This window comes from Dermochelys coriacea, chromosome 7, assembly GCF_009764565.3.
Source record: "Dermochelys coriacea isolate rDerCor1 chromosome 7, rDerCor1.pri.v4, whole genome shotgun sequence".
NCBI classification, from domain to species: Eukaryota; Metazoa; Chordata; order Testudines; family Dermochelyidae; genus Dermochelys; species Dermochelys coriacea.
This window is the reverse complement of record NC_050074.1, coordinates 102,444,137-102,459,518: the sequence shown is the minus strand read 5'-3', so window position 1 is coordinate 102,459,518 and position 15,382 is coordinate 102,444,137. Positions and strand designations below refer to the sequence as shown.

Here is a 15,382-nt window from a genome sequence, read left to right as displayed (position 1 = left end):
TCTTCAATGAATTTTATCCTAGCCAAATCATGCAGTTTTCACTCAGCGAAAACAATCAAAGCAAAACAAGTCAAAACAAAGCAAAAGCCATATCCTTCTTATCAGGCAAATCTCCCATTGACTTCATTGATTTCTGATGGTATTGTAGATGGCCTGTCAGAGTTTGTGGTTTTTGTTTTTCTGTTTTTTGTTTTTGTATAAAATGCTGTCCAGAGTCTGTGTGTGATTTAAATTAGAACATTAATTCAAAATACCAAATCACAGTTTTCGCAGCTTAAGTTAATTATACTGAATGATTAGCTAATTACATGTGTGTTTGTTTGGTTATCCTGTGTGGGTGTGGGGCCTGGAGAGAGAGTACTTGCTATACTAACTTTAACAAAGAAATAGAGTTATTGAAAGAAACTAAAATGCTCTCTGCAAGTCATTTCTGCTGGTCTGTAGTTTTGATCTTAATAAAAGTTATCTCTCACCAGTTACCACCACATATCTCTCATACTGTTTAATAGAACTGGTGATTTAAAAAATATTTCACAGTATTTTATTACCACAGGTAGACTATTCTAGTGTGGACTGTTGATAACTTTGATTGTCAAAGGTCCTCCTTGGTAGTTACATTGCTATATGAATGATTTAAAAACATATGTCAATAGGCTTTTATGTAACAAGACTCTGTTGTGATCAGTTGATCATACATATTTTTCAACTTCAAATGAACTTTTTAATGAAAAGTATTCATTATTTTTCTGCTGTTTGTTTTGAGTATATTAATTATGAAAAATAAAAAATAAGGAACGCAGCAGCTGTTCTCTCATGCATTCTACAAAAAAATTCTTGAAATTTTACCAGATTGTTTTGTTTCTGCTATTTCATACTGTGCATTTCATAAAGTAAATATTCTGTTTTCTTGAGGGCTGTTATGATATGAAGGGGAAAGCGTATTGCAGCCTCTTCTTACTAGTCCATGATTGACTTTTCATGGAATCAAGGGTAGCTATTACCTAAGTGGGTTCCTTAGTGATATTGAGGGTGAGGATAAGTGGCAAAGAAAGTGGTCTTTCTGATCCCACTTTCTAGTGGATTTCTTTGGCAAAGTATATCTTAGGGTCTATATCTCTTTATGGGATTTTTTTTAGGGGATGGGGGACGCATTGATTTGATAAATATGAACATCTAGATGGTCATTTCTCTCTCTCACACACATTGTTTTTAGCTATTTGGGCTTGCAAAGAAGGATTTTCCCAAATAGTACAGCCACATAAACACAAACAAATGTCTGTATAATGTTAGCCAATTTATCTGCATATTAAATCTATAAGAAAACAGGGGCCCATTTGATTATAAATCAAAGAAGCCGTATTGCCAACCCCATGTGTTAAAAAATCAGGAGTTATCCTCACAAATAATCATGAGACTAGCTTAAAATCATGAGTGTAAAAATCATAAATTTGAGTTATTTTATATGAAACTTAATGGTTTAACTGTTAAGGATTCATATTCTCAAGCATTTCTTTGCAGTCATGAAGGGCAGAAATGTATTTCTTTTTTAATGAGAGCTGAGGTTCTCACACAATCCAGTGACTCCAGGAGCTGGAGATATATGAAAAATCCTAAATAATGTGAGACTCAAGATAAAATTGTGAGAGTTGGCAATAATGGAAAAGATCTATGTGATATTGTAGTTCATTGCCCTGGCGATAAAGGATACAATTTCCATAATATACATATGTTAGAGGATATAGTGAGTATTAAACTGCAAACAGATATTGTACTACACCTGATTAGTTTGATATATCAACCATCATTGCTGTGTTTCTAGTTTTAAATCAAGTTAGTATTTTTTCTAGTGGAGGAAAAGAAATCTGAACTTAGTCAGATTTCTTCTGGTTGTTAACTGTAAAGTAGAAAAAACTACAGGAATTCTGGGGTGAAATCCTGGCCCCACTGAAGTCAATAGCTAAACTCCAACTGACTTCCAAGGGATCAAGATTTCACCCCTGCAGTCCAACAAAGTCAGTACTAGAAATAGCTCAGTCCTCACTGCTAGGTGTCACTGTTGTCCCAAGAGACATTTCCATCACAAGACCAGTGGGACTGTGCATGATTTGAATTGCTAAAGTAAGAGAACGTGGGGAGGACACTTTTTAATTTTCCTGTATTAAAATAAGCCCTGAGCAAACAACCTCCCAGCCCCACTTCCTAACAGTTTATAAAGGATAATGTAGCAAAAAATATTACCTATATCCTCTCCCTGCTTTTTTTTGTATGAAAGACAAACTTGCAACTTGCACTAAAAGTTAAAAAAACAACTTTAAAGTTTTTGAGCATTATTTTTTGTATATTTCAAATCCAAAGAAAGGATTATAAACAGTTTAAAAGCGTTAACATTTTAACATTATTCATCAGAGGCACTTCTGAATACCCAGATGATTATGAGAATGGACAAGGTTCTATTTCATTTCAGAAAGCTTCCTGAACCTTCTAATTTTTTTCCTCATGTATTGATGTGTGGTGCATATGAAAGGATTTCTCAAGGGGTTTTTCCAAGGGTTTCACAGGAAGTAAAGCAGATTGGGTGAAGTAAGAATATGACTTAAGTTCTTTCTGTATTTTTGGTGGTAGGAAACTGACTTCTGCATTATCTCACAAACACATAGAAAACATAAAAAGGAAAAATTATGCAGAAAAACATAAATTATGTAGATGATGGAAAGCCTATGCAAAACATGATATGTGCACATAATAGCATATTTCCCTAGGGTCTAATTGCATCCTTTGGGTACCTTTTGAAGCATCTGAATATTCAGAAGAAAGCAAATGTATTGAAATTTTAAAATATCACAAAAATAAGGTTGATAAAATGATTTATGCTGTAATGGAAAATCACCATTCAGCCATTTTGTTAAACTCGACCAAAGACTAAAATATAATAAACTGGAACATCCAGTACGATATGGCATATGATTCATGGTTCCAGTCTCCAAACCTTCAATGACATTTCTTCTCCAGCTTCAATACTCTTGCAGGATGCCATGGTCTTAGTACAATAGCATAACCTTTCCAATTAGGACTGTGGGTCTAAACATGTGTGTAATAAATGGTACTCAGCAATTTCTTTTCTGTTCAGTAGTTCAGGTTTAGTTAAGGCATGGAAGCAATGAGACCACTACTTTGCATAGTTCTAAGTGGACATGGTGGATGAGATTTGGTGTCGGAAGTCCTCATAATAATATCTAGTTTCCTACTGAAACTTCTCTGGAATCCTGTGGAGCAACTTGACAGATACTTCTTCATATTAAGAAGTTGGTAATCTTCAGTTAATCAAAATGCCTCTAGACCAATTACAGCTGCTGTCAATGATCTCCTCCCCATTGGGATGAATATGTAAGCATACAGGAAACTTATGATCACTGACTAAAATCTAAATATATTAATCTGTCTTTGAAAAGACTTTGCTGCTTTGCTTTCCTGAGTCAGAAGATAAAGTAAAACAATCAGGAATTCTTGCTGCACTTCATTTTAACATTTTTTCTAGAGTCAGGAGGTTATCATAGTTGCTCTTCATTAAATGCTGTTTCATCAAAGGCAGAGTCAAATGCTCTAACCACATCTGATTGGGTTTCCTTTCAGAGTCAAGAGGTGTTTTTTTATCATCTCTCTGATGTTACTAACTGGGGAATACAGATTATCCATTTTAAAATGTATCTATTGGTTTGAGAATCAGGCAATTACTTTCAGTGATTTGGATCTGCATATAGATTATGTAATTTCAACTCAAGCTTTGGAGAACAAGCCAATTTGAAGATTGAGCCATCAGTATGTTTGAGTTCTCCCAATAAAAATCTGAAGAGAAGCTCAGGTCATTGGTCAGTATGCCAAACTAATTGTATCAAATTCCCAAGCATTGTTGATCTGCTATGGCTATGGTTAAAGATACGATTGAGACACAGAGGTCACAGCAGTCATGGATTCTGTGACTTTATTGGACTTCTGTGACTTCTTCAGCTGTCAGAGGCTGAAGCCCGGGCTGGGGCCAGAGCTGTGCACCCCTCCCACTGCTGCTGCTGGGGCTGGAGCCAGGACTGTGCACCCTCCCTTGTGGCTTCAGATGGGACTGCAGCTGGGGTTGTGTGCCCCGCCCCATGGCCAGGGCTGGAGCTAGGATCATATGGATTTTGCTGGGGCTGGAGCACTTCCTATTTAATAGCTCCCCAATTATTCTGCTGAAAATCCTTGGTATTCTCTAGGGAGATCTCTTACTCTGTCATTTTGTTTCTCCATAAGAACCTCCATGCAATTGGATAGAATAATATCAAGAAGGTAAACTGAGGCACACAATATTCATTAAAATCATACAGAAATCTTCCATGTTCTGCACACCTACAAATCCTGATCTTTTTCTTACTGTGTGTGTGTGACACAAATAAGAGATTTTCAGAATACATATGTATGTATGTATTTAAATTCTATGCATTTGAAAATATAGGCTTAAAGGTGCCTGTGTGAGTGTATCTGTGTAATATACTGAAAATCTCTTATTTCTGATACACTGTAGGCTGTGCTGCCCCATCTTTGGTTATCTTTGATCATCAGTGAATCAGGTGAGGATTGTTTTGGTTTTTTGATTCCCAAAGGATTTGAGATCCAGTGATCTCCTGAATATGTTGTAGGGCCAATACCCATTTGTAAGAGAAATGATGATTGCTTATCAATATGAAAAAAGAGTTTTTTGTCAAATCTGAAGTTGTCTGCTTTTTATAAAAAATATATTTTCCTTGCCCGGCAAAGTTGCAAGGCTGATAACAGCAGGCAAAGGTAACAAAAAACCAAAGATGATTTAAAAAATAACAATATCATAGTCCACAGATTAATTGGATACTCTTCAAAGCAACAGTTTTTTTTCCACAGGGGTGGGTGCGGGGGAATGATGGTTGAAGGAAACAAACTGGTTTATGAGAAATTCATTAAAGTTTACAGGAGTTGGCGTTCTTTAATGGATAGTTGAAGATGCAATCCACTTCATTATGTACTTTCTTTAATCATCTCCTTGGGGTGAAATGCACCATTGTGTACCATGGAGTGGGTGGGTGAGATTCTGTGGTCTGCGCTGTGCAGGAGGTCGGACTAGATGATCAGAATGGTCCCTTCTGACCTTAGTATCTATGAATCTATGAATCTGTGAATGAAACTCAAAGAGCCCTGAGTGGGACATAGGCCTTCTGCAAGTGCTCTGCATGTGTTAATTTTGGCCAGTAGTGAATATTTGTCCATAGGACAAAAATATCATTCTGTTGGCAATTTTTGGCTCCTAGAGTGGCCTAAGACTGGATAAACTGGTGATTCAGGTCAGAAATGAGGTGCAATGTCACAGTTGCATGGGGATATTTGTACAGCACCTGCACCCATGTTATAGTACTAGGCTCCTGTTAGTACTCTCATTGATATTCAACATATCTATGATGGTAGTAGCATAAAAGTCACAATCAGGTTAAGCCTAGTTATACTAGGTGTTGTAAAAACATATGAAAAGTGACAATCCCTATCCCAAAGAGCCAAGTACCAACAGACCTATTTACTTTAAATATGCACTAAATAGATATGGTTGAGGGTATATAACACCATCTTCTTTGCACAGCAAACCCTTCTCCCCCATTTTATAGAGTATACTTCTCTGTGCATATTTCTGAGTTATAGAAGTATGAAGTGTTAGTAAGAGTTTTCAGATACTTTTTACTGCTTTTAGAGGTCAGTTGTACATGCCTTTTAAAATGAAATGTGTCAGGGCACTAGTCTTTAATATAGACCAATTTGCGGGGATTTATTTTTTCCTTTTTGAACTAACAAATAAAATCCAAAGCATTGAAAAGTGGCTAGAGGGTGTATGTGTGTGTGTGTGTGTATGTGTGTGTGTGTGGTTTCAGTGCATACAGTACTGTACATTGAATGCTCTCGTAAGGTATAAGGCTAATAGTCAGTGCATTAAACTGTAATGGCTCTCCCAATACACTCAACAGAGAAACCCTGAGCTATATGTAAAACTGGTGTGAACCTAGCTCATGGTCCCCTATCCTTGGAGCACATGTAGTACATTTTCAATCAGAGTAAGATCTTTTCATTTGAACCTCTCCTGAAAATGCATGTCTTCCTTGATGTTCGAAGAAGTGAGTCAATAATCATTATAATAAAAACAAACAAGCAAATCCTTCTAATTTAGCTATCTAGCTGTGTAAATACATACCTAAAATGAGCAACCAGGTGATCTTGTTACCCTTCTCCTTCCTCAAATATTTTCCCTCTCCTCTTTTTATTTTTTTTAAATTTTGTGTGTGTGTGTGAGTGTGTAGTGTGTGTGTGTGTGTGTGTGTGTGTGCTGGCATTATGTAAGATCTAAAAATAGATTGCAAGCTTTTCAGGTCAGGATCCATGTCTTCCTATTTATTTCGTAAAGTTCTTAGCATATTTCTGGCCACTGTAAAATTATTAACAATGTCAATGAGGAGAAGGAATAAGCTATGTACAGCTGACCTTCCGCTGTTTCCTTAAATCTTAAAACTCCCTAAGGGTAAAAAATGTAATAGTGGAGTGAGGAGCAGGGACTTGTCTTTGTTTTTTCCAGAACTCTAAAATATACAGTCTCACAAATGACTGTGCAATGGGGAACATGAGCTATGGGTAAAGAAGGAAGAGGATTTGGAGCATTATTATTATTTTATTTCATTATTTTGGGAAGAGTGAGTGCTCAAATAATTATTTAGTTTTCCACTCTTGGCCTCTTCATAATTGAACCAGTATGTTTCTCTCTGGCGGAAGTCACTAGAGGGTAGGGAAAACTGGGGGTGTGCGAAGAGTGGGAACAGAAGGGAGTGGTATTGCTGAGTTTAAACACCTTTCTTTCATGGAGCATCCAAATGTCCAAGCATCTGTGAATTAATTGTAATTATTAATATGAGTGATGTCCTGAGTTTCTTGGCAAGAATATAGGTCTGCAGGGAATGTTCTGGAACAAGTAAAAAGAAAAAAAATGGACACTCTGTTGCTAGGGCTATATTTGGCTAGCTGGCTCCCACATTTTCAGTGCCAAGCCATTCTCAATGGAAGTAGAAGAGCATACTGGGTTTTCACATAAGCTTCCAGTGAGGTCACACTGGCTTTATCTCAAAAAAGCACGGTAAGCAGAAGAATGTTGAGTGCAGTTAGAAAATATATAACTTAAACAAATGTGATCTCTCCCAAACCCTTGTCAGTGCCGTCCATAAATCAAGGAATTTCAACATTAAAGTGGAAGCATTATCTTTTAACAACTTTATTGGGCGGGGGGCTATCACTGAAAACCACATGGTTATAATAATGTGTAAAAATAACTAGAAGCACTGGGGTATTATGCATAGAGTCTTAGCCCTGGCCTTGCATTATATGGCTCTTGTTGAGTTAAAATGGACCATCAGGGTAGGTTGTATTTGTAGATTAATTAGGAGTTAATAAGCACTAATAAACTCCCACTTCCACAAAAGGAGGTGGCATAATGTACACACTACCATCCTTCAAGCCAGGTATAGTGTAAAAGCCTGATCCTACAGTCCTTATATGTGCCAAACTCAGTAGGAGTAAGGACTGCAGCATTCTGATAAATTCAACATCAACTCTCATGCACTACTCTGCACTCCATATTGCATCAAACAGTCAGTATTCAACAAAATAGAGATGATGATAATTCAGGACCATTATTAGGTACTTATATTTTTACACCTTATCAAGTATACATGGTGCTTTTCTGAATTTATAAACCTAGATTAATCCCTACCTCTAAGGGACACTTTTCTAGCACCCAATGGAGAAAATGCTAGTCTTTATAGAGTCAATTTATTGCAGGGCCTTCCTTGACCTTCCTTTCCACTTCTTCATGTTGCCACCTATGCCTCCTTGTCCTCATCTGGGGCTCCATCCAATGCCTGTCAAGGCTTTGAAAATGTTTCCATTAATTTTAATGGGTATTGGATCAAGTTGTAGGAGATATTCCTAACACATTTGGGACTTCTGCATCTCCTGGCAAATGGCCTATTGTTGAAATCTTCTTAACGATGCTTTCTTACTTAGGGAATATGTCCCCATTGTACCCTTCACACTTGGACCAAATTCATTCTTGTGTAAGCAGGGTCTGAATGAGCTCTCCCATGACATCTAGCAATGCATTGGGAGAAAAAGACTTCAGGACCAGACAATAGACTCATCTACTTTGCCTAGGTGTTCAGCAGACAGACATGCTTTGCCAAAGTGATCGATTTTGTCTGGTGTTGGGTTATAACTCAGTTTAGTATTGAATGCAGGGGTAATGAAATGTTGTTAATCTTATTGTATGAGTAAAGGGCAGCAGAACTGTACTTAGTATGCCCTGATGGAGATGTCACCCTAAACTGAACTTCATCTGCTAAGCAGAGGGTAAGGATGCCAATGCCAGTGGGAAAGAGAAGGGGGTGGGAACAGGTATTTGTACCTGATGGTGTATACTCTGCTGAAAGAGCCTGGACACTATTTGACTCTCCAATGTTTGAAGTGTTAAAGATGACTGGACTCAACTGAGAATCATTGTTTCTCTTCCGTATTGCTAAAGCTGAAACTATGGATGAGCAGGTCTAGTGGCTAAGCCTGAGACCTGGTATGGGGACAATGTTGTAGTGAAAGTCAATGAAGAGGCAGCAGCACAGAGGATCTCTGTTACCCAGTGAAATCACTAAGAGCTGGGCTAAGTGGGAGAAACCTCAGGACATGGCATCGCAGAAGTGGCAACAAGTGGCCAGTGGCGGCAGAAAGAACACCACTAGCAAGCAGTGAACAGCAGCACTGTGAAGAGCAGCAGAAATAACAGGGACAGCAGCAGCGAGACATTTACAGGGGTGTTGGCAACAGTGGAAGCATTGTTTGACACCTTCCTCCCTTTCAGGGGTGAGGGGTGGACCCATGTGAATACACATCTGAACTCTGGGGTGCAGCAGAGGGAAAGGGAAGTGGCATGTTAGAGCGATGTTTGCTTGGACTTTCACACTGCTAGGTGACAAAATGAGGCAAAGAACGCTGCCCAACATACTGTTGGGTGAGTATTTGCTTTTGGATGTGGTTGTGTTGTGTTCCCTTTCTCTTTTTAATAAAAGTGTTCTTTTACTATACATAGATTCAGTGCTTGCGAATGGGGAAGTATTGCTTCTTATAGGCATCCGGGGTGGTGTCTCATTTCCCCAGATTGTTAAGAGGAGCCCCTAGATATTGAACCTGGCTTTTGGTGCGGCTGACTCCACCTGGCAGAAGGGTTACACGTGGAATAACTCAGTTTGAGTCACAGAGCAAGTCAGTGTCTGAGTTAGGAATAGGATCTAGGTCTCCTGAATCCCAGTCTGATGTCCAAATGAATTGGATCTTTGTAGCCTATCTCATTCTAATGTAGCTGTTAATTTGAGTACAAGTGGAGGTTGCTAAAATATGATCTTTTATTCCAAGATCTGAACAAGAGAAAACTATATATCTTAGCAACCTTCATTTATACTTAAAGGAGGGGACTGTGGAATGGGGTGGCATGCACCTCTTGTGAACACCTTCTGGTCGAGTGCGTGTGCCTGCACTCTCTTGGTTTGTGGTGGGTTTCTCAGATGGGTTTTCAGTGACTCAGCCCTCTGGCCGAGTCTACACACATAGTCTGTAAGTGAAACAGATATGCAGTCCATCAGGGACTTATCCCAGTACCCCCTGATGGTATCTCTGTAGCCCTTCCCATGCTCAGTCTTTACTAGTCCTGACCCTGGGTATGGGGCATACCCCAAAGGCTTCCTCTCTGCAGACACTGTCTTCCTGCAGCCCTCCTTGGGCTCAGTTCTTACTCAGTCCCAGCAGCCAGCCAGGTATTCCTTTTTTGCTCCCTGGTCCCTGCTAGCAACTGATCTGTCCATGATCCTGCTGCTTCTCCAGCCAGGCAGCAACAGAGTCCTAACTCCCCCAACACCAGGCAGCAACTGACTGACTCTGACCCTGCCTCTGCTTTTATGTGAGTCTGCTGGGCCCTGATTGGCTACTCTCTGCAGCCTTCCTCATCAGCTGCTTCCCCACAACCACTCTAGGCTGCTTGGAGGACTTCTTTTCTGCTCCTCTCTGGAACAGTGTGCGATAGGAACCTAAGGCCTTCAGCAGGGTCACAGACTGTATGTTTGATTTTGCATTGATCTTTCTGAGTTTGTTCAGTAATTATGACAGCTTTAGTTTATTGTTTCCTATATTTCTGGGAAGGTTTAAATTGTGAGTATACCTCTTCTCCCATTAATTTTTGCTGAGGTGCACACACAGTTCTTCCTGGCAGATAACGAAGACTACATTTTGTAAATGTTAAAGGTAGCTGAATTTGCAAGCAAGCTATATGTGAAAAACTGTCTCTTTTATGACTTCATGGCAGTGATTACAACCTTGTCACATGTTGCTATAGCTACCCCATGAATCTGGGTAGCATGAATTCCAAAAAAGCTGTGAGTAAAAAGTATTTCCATCTTAAAAGTATATATGCTGTTTGCATTTCTGATGTTTCCTGGTTGAACGTTGTGGTTATGTATCTTCACAACTTTTGGACCTGTGGTTGCTAATGAGATCTACTGATGAAAAGCACTATTTAAGAGGTAGGTAGTATTGTTTAATGTCAGTGTAAGGGGCATGGCTGGAGGAAAGACGCTATTGCTAGAGTTATCCCCTACTCTCTGCTTATCCCCAGCTGCCATGTTGACGTCTTGGGGATGCTGGCAAGATGCCATAATTTGTGGCTTTAGTTTGGTGACCAGTGCAGGCTACCTTTGCATGCCCCTTCTCAAGCTGCTCTGAACACAATGTTATAGGCCTCATGCACATGCATGCTTTTAATGTATACCATGCAGTTTGCATTACCTTGCAAGTATACTATGTTTCCTGTATTATTTGCCATTAGAGCTGTGTTTTGTATTTAAATGCAAACTCACATCAAATGGAGTTATTCACTAAAAACTTTCAGGGAGTAAATCCTGACCTTGATTTGTGTTTGGTTCTGAATATAAATCCAATGTAAATCAGAAGCTGAACAGGAAATGGCAGGAAATACAGAAAGGAAACTTGTGTATTTTGAGTATAATCTTCAAATATAGAGGGTAAATTATCATATCTAATCTGGAGGAATCTTTTAGTAGGATACTATCAGAACTGGGGTTAGATCTAGAGCTGGGTGAAACTTTTCATCCAAATCTTTTTTCAGTGGAAAATATAAATTTGGGAACACCGAACCAAATAAAAAAAATAAAATAAATTGAAATGCTTTCTTTTGACATTTTCAAAATGAAACATTTTGATTTTTGAGTTCAAAATAATATTTTGTTTAGAAATTTTTTTTATTTTAAAACCATTAAAAGTTAAATGTTCAAAATCAAAACAAAAAGATTAATTTAGGGTCAAATGAATTGTTCAACCCAAAATTGTCTTTTTCTTTTATTTTTCACTTTGCTCATTTAAAAAAACATGTTTTTGGTTCATCCCAAACTGAATTTTTTTTTCAGTGCTTCATACTTGCCAGCAAACTGAAAAAAAATGTTATTCGCCCAGCACTAGTTAGGTCCCATTTTATCAAACAGCTACAATAATGAACTAGAAGAGGGAATAAAGGATTAAAACTAAAGAAGGATTAAAATTCAAAATGATGTGGACAAACTGGAGAAATGGTCTGAAGTAAATAGGATGAAATTCAATACGGACAAATGCAAAACATTTAGGAAAGAACAATCAGTTGCACACATACAAAATGGGAAATGACTGCCTAGGAAAGAATACTGCTGAAAGAGATCTGGGGGTCATTGTGGACCACAAACTAAATATGAGTCAACGGTGTAATGCTGTTGCAAAAAACCCAAACGTTATTCTGGGATATATGAGCAGGAGTATTGTAAGCAAGACATGAGAAGTAATTCTTCCGCTCTACTCTGTGCTGATTAGATCTCAACTGGAGTATTATGTCCAGTTCTGGGCACCACATTTCAGGAATGATGTGGACAAATTGGAGAGAGTCCAGAGAAGAGCACCAAAAATGATTAAAGGTCAAGAAAACATGACCTATGAGAGAAGATTGAAAAAACTGAGTTTCTTTAGGCTGGAAAAGAGAAGACTGAGAGGGGACATAACAGTTTTCAAGTATGTAAAAGGTTGCTACAAGGAGGAGGAAGAAAAATTGTTGTTCTTAACCTCTAAGGATAGGACAAGAAGCAATGGGCTTAAATTGCAGCAAGGGAGGTTGTGGAATCTCCATCATTGGGGATTTTTAAGAGCAGATTGGACAAACACCTGTCAGGAATGGTCTAGATAATTAGTCCTGCCATGAGTGCAGGGGACTGGTCTAGATGACCTCTCAAGGTCCCTTCCTGTCCTGTGATTCTATAAACAACCTATTAGCAAAACTCACAGAAGATATGAAATTGAGAGAGGTTCTAAATACTAATGAGGGCAGTAAATAAATGCAAAGGAACCTAGAGATCTTAGAAGAACAATTAAAAGAAACAAATGGAGTTTTAACCTGCGGAAAATGCAAGTGACTCCATCTGGTGGAAAATCATTCAACATACCATTTTTCAGAGAGGAACCTGAAAAACAGTAATGCTGAAGGTTTGGTGATAGTGACAACAATACAATGAGTTTGCAATGCAGAAGGGTACCAAAAACTTAGACGGTTGTGTGATGCATATCAGATGCGTCATATTACAATGCTGGGAGGTACGGTAATAGTCCCTCTCTAAATCAAATATCCTGGGCAGCAGAAGAATGTTGACAAATTGGAAGTTGTTCAGAGAAGGGAAACAAAAAGGATTATGGAAGTGGAGGCTGGGGGCTGTCTTCTGAGGAAAGATAAGAATGATATCTAACTAAATGAAGAAGGAAAGGAAATGATAAGTCTTCAAATATTTGAAGGAAAGAGTAATTATTTGTGTCTGGAGTGGGGGGACAATTATAACTAGGAGTAATGGGATGAAATTAAGAAAGGACAGACTTTGGTTGATCGTCAAGAACAACTTCCAGACAATGAAATCTTTTAAAATGTGAAATAGTCTCTCAAGGGAGTCTATTGCTTGTGCCATTTAAAACTAAGCCCCAACTTTTTGTCCCATTAAAAAGCTAGACTGGACAAAGCACTGTAAAATCTGTTTGTAGAGAACAAATCCTTCATTGAGAGTGTGGTGGTCGAGATGATCTAATGGCTATTTTCTATCTCTAATTTATGATTCTGTGCTGGAAAGGATGAAAAATGCAATTTTTGATGTTTCCTACACACAAATATATAACTGACCTGATTAAAGAAGTCTTACAGTATTTTTCACTAAAAAGGTTGCTGTCACCTTTGTCCAGTGCCGCTTTGTAGAAGAAAGTAAAAAGGGCTGGTAGGAGGAGGAAGAATTGTTAGAGAATATTGAAAACTTACTGAATAATGTAAGGAAAATAGAAAAAATTAAAATGACATATAGATCTTATACCACGTGCAATTACAGGGAAAGAGAGAAATACTCTGAATATAGGTTTCAGAGTAGCAGCCATGTTAGTCTGTATTTGCAAAAAGAAAAGGAGTACTTGTGGCACCTTAGAGACTAACAAATTTCACTCTATACGGCTAAATTCAGTGCCTTGCATAATGGCAGGTTTCAGAGTAGCAGCCGTGTTAGTCTGTACAGACTATACAGACTAACACGGCTGCTACTCTGAAACCTGTCATTATGCAAGGCACTGAATTTAGCCGTATAGAGTGAAATTTGTTAGTCTCTAAGGTGCCACAAGTACTCTGAATATATTTATTTATATTCCTAGCCAATAAAACAGAAAGAAAGGCTTCTTCTAGTCTGATAAACCAGTGGTACATATTACAGGGACTGAGAAATCCACAGTGCATCAATGCAAATATGTGGAAGATGAATGCAAAATTAAAAGATCACTTGTTAGCCCCACCACCCACCCATCTGCTGACCAACCTCATCTGCTACTGCTTCAGCAAGGACTATGGCTCCATGTCTGGTAGAGGGATGGGTATTATTAATCAGATACAATAGGAGATGTTGAACATTCATGGCCCTGCAGAGTCTGGTGTTGCTGGTGTCTGCAGTGAAGATTGTGGGGAGAAGGCTGTTTGCTGCCAATCAGAAATTCTACCAAAAACAAAACAAAACAAAAAACCCTCTGGTGTTTTTGTGAAACTCCTAGGAAGCAAAAATTCAGTAGCTTTGCACAGCCCTGCTCCCAGAATTATTCTTTGTGATTAGGCTAATGAGCCCTGACTCTTACAGGTATAGTATGCTGTGATACCCACAGGGGTTGGGATCTTCATCAGACAATTAGGTCTCTCCCTCTGTGCAAGCATTTTATAATAAAAAAATAAGTAGTCGTAATACAGCTTTGAAACTGGTCAGCATAGCCATTAGCCTGCACAGCTCCTGAGTTAAACTAAATTTGCTTATACAGACTTGTTTGCAGTACATTTGCTTGGTAATGAATGTAAATGTTTTATTAAAGTAAATGTTTAGATTTCTTGAATACATTTTGATTTTGTTAATTTCAAAAGCTGGATACATTAAGGTTATATTTATTTGGATCTGGGCAACATACTGTACCCATACTGTATGGTTTAATCTCAATTCAAACTAAATACAGTGGTTGCCATTAAAAAGTCAGCAGCTACCAACAGTTAATGCAGAGTGGTATCTGAGCTAGCACAGTTATTGCCGTCTACTTAAAACATTTATATGTAAAATATATATAAAGACGAATACCACTGTATTTTGCAGTTTTTTTAAAAAAAATCCTCCAGAATAATTCTGAATCTTTTTGAAGATTTTAATCTGGTTTAGCAATATTTTTATTTTGGTTTCCTCTGTCCTGTGACCAGCTGTCCTGGCCTGTTCTGTCCTGGTGATATATAGTGTAGTTGGCACACAAAATAATCACCTACTTCGCCAAGCGTGGAATGTAGTTGGTCAAGTCTCATCCCGCCAATATTTTTTATAATTCCTTACTTTCTGCTACATTCATAGAGAGCACTTTAGGGCTTATCTGTCAAAAGCATCAACACAACTTGGTTAACTATTAGCTTTTATTTATTCTTTTTTTAAAACCAGTTCCTGACCCAAATTCCTGTTTGTCAAAGATAAGTCCCCTTTCGGTTAAAAAGCCAGAATGAACAGATATCCTGCGCTGTGTCCTATAAACAAACAGACTTGGGCCTTGGTAGATGAAACTAGGCAGCAAATTCCAGAGCTCAGAGGCTTCCACCAACAAAGGTGTTTCTGGAAAGGACAAATGCTGGGTGTTCTCTGTAATTAGATTCACAATGTGCATGGAAACTTTGGGCTACCAGAGGCAC

The 15,382-nt window shown here is 38.3% G+C and overlaps 1 long non-coding RNA gene across 1 annotated transcript in view; it reads left to right on the top strand.

Moving 5' to 3' along the window:
* Positions 1-10,107: 10,107 nt before the first annotated feature.
* LOC122461105 overlaps positions 10,108-15,382 on the top strand; it is a 59,954-nt gene continuing 54,679 nt past the window's right edge. The window contains exon 1 of the long non-coding RNA XR_006282842.1: positions 10,108-10,184. This is a non-coding gene — a long non-coding RNA (uncharacterized LOC122461105). The remainder of the gene's footprint in view (positions 10,185-15,382) is intronic.